The sequence below is a fragment of the Babylonia areolata genome, chromosome 6 (assembly GCF_041734735.1).
Source record: "Babylonia areolata isolate BAREFJ2019XMU chromosome 6, ASM4173473v1, whole genome shotgun sequence".
In the NCBI taxonomy this organism is placed as follows: Eukaryota; Metazoa; Mollusca; class Gastropoda; order Neogastropoda; family Buccinidae; genus Babylonia; species Babylonia areolata.
The window spans coordinates 39,535,910-39,540,909 of record NC_134881.1 but is presented as its reverse complement, the minus strand read 5'-3'; positions in this window follow the sequence as shown (position 1 = coordinate 39,540,909).

Below are 5,000 nucleotides of genomic sequence, written 5' to 3'. Positions count from 1 at the left end.
CAGACAGACAGACAGGCAGGGAAACATATGGTAGTGTGGGCAGGAGGATTGAGTGCATTGAACAAAGAACAGACAGACAGACAGACAGACAGACAGACAGGCAGGGAAACATATGGTAGTGTGGGCAGGAGGATTGAGTGCATTGAACAAAGAACAGACAGACAGACAGACAGACAGGCAGGGAAACATATGGTAGTGTGGGCAGGAGGATTGAGTGCATTGAACAAAGAGCAGACAGACAGACAGACAGGCAGGGAAACATATGGCAGTGTGGGCAGGAGGATTGAGTGCATTGAACAAAGAGCAGACAGACAGACAGACAGGCAGGGAAACATATGGTAGTGTGGGCAGGAGGATTGAGTGCATTGAACAAAGAGCAGACAGACAGACAGGCAGGGAAACATATGGTAGTGTGGGCAGGAGGATTGAGTGCATTGAACAAAGAACAGACAGACAGACAGACAGACAGGCAGGGAAACATATGGTAGTGTGGGCAGGAGGATTGAGTGCATTGAACAAAGAGCAGACAGACAGACAGACAGGCAGGGAAACGTATGGTAGTGTGGGCAGGAGGATTGAGTGCATTGAACAAAGAGCAGACAGACAGACAGACAGGCAGGGAAACATATGGTTGTGTGGGCAGGAGGATTGAGTGCATTGAACAAAGAGCAGACAGACAGACAGACAGGCAGGGAAACATATGGTAGTGTGGGCAGGAGGATTGAGTGCATTGAACAAAGAGCAGACAGACAGACAGACAGGCAGGGAAACATATGGTAGTGTGGGCAGGAGGATTGAGTGCATTGAACAAAGAGCAAACAGACAGGGAAACATATTGTAGTGGAGGAGGGTTGAGTGCGTTGAACAAAGAGCAGACAGACAGAAAGATATAAAGACAGACATGCAGACAGGTAGGCAAGGAGAGACTGTGACAGACAGAAAGACATAGACACACAGACAGTCAAGGAGACATATTGTGGGGAGGAGGATAAAGCGCGTTAAACAAAGAGCAGACAGACAGACAGACAGGCAGGCAGACAGACAGACAGGCAGGCAGACAGACAGGCAGGCAGACAGACAGAAAGACAGACATACAGACAGGCAGGGAGTAGGATGGAGCGCATTAAACAAAGAGGCATCAATGTACTCGTTCACCTCAAGCATGCTCCAGTGCGGACAGAGAGTCTATGGGTCAACCTTTTAGCACGGAGGCTGACCTGGAGTCTGACCTGTAGAAGGGTCAACCTTTTAGCACGGAGTCTGACCCGTAGAAGGGTCAACCTTTTAGCACGGAGCCTGACATGTAGAAGGGTCAACCTTGTAGCCCGGAGTCTGACATGTAGAAGGGTCAACCTTGTAGCCCGGAGTCTGACATGTAGAAGAGTCAACCTTGTAGCCCGGAGTCTGACATGTAGAAGAGTCAACCTTGTAGCACGGAGTCTGACATGTAGAAGGGTCAACCTTGTAGCACGGAGTCTGACATGTTAATGGGTCAACCTTGTAGCACGGAGTCTGTCATGTAGAAGGGTCAACCTTGTAGCACGGAGTCTGTCATGTAGAAGGGTCAACCTTGTAGCCCGGAGTCTGACAAGTAGAAAGGTCAATCTTGTAGCACGGAGTCTGACATGTAGAAAGGTCAACCTTGTAGCACGGAGTCTGACATGTAGAAGGGTCAACCTTGTAGCACGGAGTCTGACATGTAGAAGGGTCAACCTTGTAGCACGGAGTCTGACATGTAGAAAGGTCAACCTTGTAGCACGGAGTCTGACATGTTAATGGGTCAACCTTGTAGCACGGAGTCTGACATGTAGAAGGGTCAACCTTGTAGCACGGAGTCTGACATGTAGAAGGGTCAACCTTGTAGCACGGAGTCTGACATGTAGAAGAGTCAACCTTGTAGCACGGAGTCTGACATGTTAATGGGTCAACCTTGTAGCACGGAGTCTGACATGTAGAAGGGTCAACCTTGTAGCACGGAGTCTGACATGTTAATGGGTCGACCTTGTAGCACGGAGTCTGTCATGTAGAAGGGTCAACCTTGTAGCACGGAGTCTGACATGGTAATGGTTAACGTTCTTCAACATTTGGATTAACAACAATTCGTTTCTTCATACACTCAGCGCATTCTTTGATACATTCGTTAAACATGTTTAGAGCAGCATTTACATCAAAATGTATTAAAGTAACAGCGACCTCATTCTTTGTACATGTATCTTCCCTAGATAAATTATCATAATAATCACATGCATTTGTTTCGTTCCACACAATCTTTTCTAAAACTTCAACATTTGTCTTTTTATCACAAAACAGTCTGCTCTCATTCGGAAAATAAACATTGGCTACAACAGGCATATGATCAGAATTTATCCTTCCATCTACTTTCAGTTCACATGTTTCATAGACAAGAGGCAATAGATCATTTGAAAAAAATGAAATAATCAGTGACACTACATCCGGAATCAGATATATATGTATAACGACCTTGTAGGTCGCCCTTACATGAACCATTTGGAATACACAAGCCTAAAGCAGTGCATACATTCAGAAGTAACTTACCATAATTATTCAGATGACCGTCTTCAAAACAACGTTTGGATGAATATGTTTCACTTTTACACTGTGTATCAAAAAAAAAATCATTATCAAGGTAATCTTGAGAAACATTCGATGTCCTACTGTTCAGATCTCCACATAACATTAGATAAATATTTTTTTCCAAGTACACAATCAATCAGGCATTCTCCTAGCATCTCATCATCTATCCCTTGACCCGTGGGTGGGTCGTTGGGGCACCATGGATGACTGCCTGGTCAGCTCGCGCCACCTGCCTCGGTCCTCAGCGGCCCTTTGAGTTGTGGCAAATGGCAGGCCCGTCCACTCTTTGATGTTGTCCTCCCACCGCTTTCTCTGTCTGCCTCTCTTCCTCCTTCCTTGTACGGTACCCTGCAGGATGGTCTTGGCTAGGCCGTCTGATCGTGTGACGTGTCCATACCAGCGGAGCTTGCGTTCCTTCACTGTGGTTAGCAGGTCTTTGAATGGGCCAATGGCGTTTTGGACTCTTCTTTTCACTTCCTCATTTGTGATGTGGTCTTTGTATGTAATGTTCAGGATCTTGCGGAAGCATCTCATTTCCAGGGCCTGGATTCTTCTCTGGAGTTCTGCAGTGAGGGTCCAGGATTCGCAAGCGTATAGAAATATTGAGAAGATGAGGGAGCGCATTAGTCTGATTTTGGACGAGAGGGAGATCTTTTTGTCCTTCCATATAGTCTTCAGTCGACTCAGTGCGGCAGTAGTCTGCGCGATTCTGGACAGGACCTCTGGTTTCGAACCCTCGTCTGACACAATGGCACCCAAGTATTTGAAGGAGGAGACTTCTTCCAGTTTTTCACCGTTTACGTGCAAGTTGGACGTTACGCCTTGGCTGTTGTTGGTCATAACCTTGGTCTTCTCGGCACTGATCTCCATGCCGTAGGCTGATGATGTCTTGTCAAGTTTGTGCACGAGTTCTTCGAGTTCTTTCATTATCAAGATCAAGAGCGAGAGAGAGATAGAGGGGGAGATAGTGTGTATATGTGGTGTGTGTGTGTGTGTGTGTGTGTGTGTGTGTGTGTGTGTGTGTGTGTGTGTGTGTGTGTGTGTTTGAGGGAGAAAGAGAGAGAGAGCGAGAGAGAGCGAGAGAGAGAGAGAGAGAGAGAGAGAGAGAGAGAGAGAGAGAGATGTCAGCATGAAGAAACCAACCAGGAACAAACACACAAAATTAATCACAATTCACGTAACTAATCAGTCAGCTAACCATCCAGCCAGCCACCGAATCAGCCAATTTATCCTGCTTCAGACTAGCAATACGCATGACACGACGCATATCAGTGCTTAGAAGAGTCGGTAAGAAGATAAAAAAAAAAATAATAATAAATAAAAAATATAAAAAGAAGAAGAAGAAGAAGAAGTGATAAACAAATCGGCTGTCCGTCTTCATTCAGTCAATTAGTACAACCCTCACATACCAACGACAGTGACTCCATTCACACAGACACACACACACACACACACACACACACACACACACACACACACACACACACACACACACACACACATTCTCTCTGTCTATCTGTCTGTCTGTCTGTCTGTCTGTCTGTCTGTCTGTCTGTCTGTCTGTCTCTCTCTCTCTCTCTCTCTCTCTCTCTCTCTCTCTCTCTCTCTCTCTCTCTCTCTCTCTCTCTCTGATGCTGTTCAAGTTTTATAATACCCCTTCCCACCTGTTCTGAATTGTGGTCCATGGCAAAAGTTCATTAAAACATTTTCGTTCGTTCGTTCGCTCTCTCCTTCTTTCTCTCTGAAACACACACACACATACATATGTATGCGCGTATGTGTGTGTGTGTGCGCGCGCGCGCGCGCGCGTGTGTGTGTGTGTGTGTGTGCGTGTGTACAACATTTTTACTGCTGTTGATGATTTATTTAGTTACACGCGCGTAAACCGCGAATCTCTATCACTATGTGCTTTCTTGAGATTACCGACAAACAAAACAGCAGCAACGACGACAACAACGATAACAACAGCGCCAATGTCATCAACATAAAACATTCCAGACGAAGACACACGACCCAGTTTCTTTACTTCAGGACAAAAAAAGCAAAAAAAAAAAAAGCAATACAGTACTATCTGGTGGGATTATGTTGTGCAGGCCGTCTAGTCTACCTTTATTTTATTTTTTATTTTATTATTATTTTTTTTTTTTTTGGTCTTCTCTCTCTCCCAACTCTTATATATATCTTCAAACATCTTTGTAACCTCATTTCCAAAATGACGGAATATTATACATCTACAGAGACAAAGAGAAGGCAAGCAAGCAAGCGAGCAAGAGAGAGAGAGAGAGAGGGGGGGGGGGAACAGACAAGGTGAGAAGAAGAAGCTGAAGAAGAAGAAGCAGAAGAAAAACAAAAACAAAAAAACAACAACAGGAAATCAGAGGCCAGATATGGTATGGGTACACCGA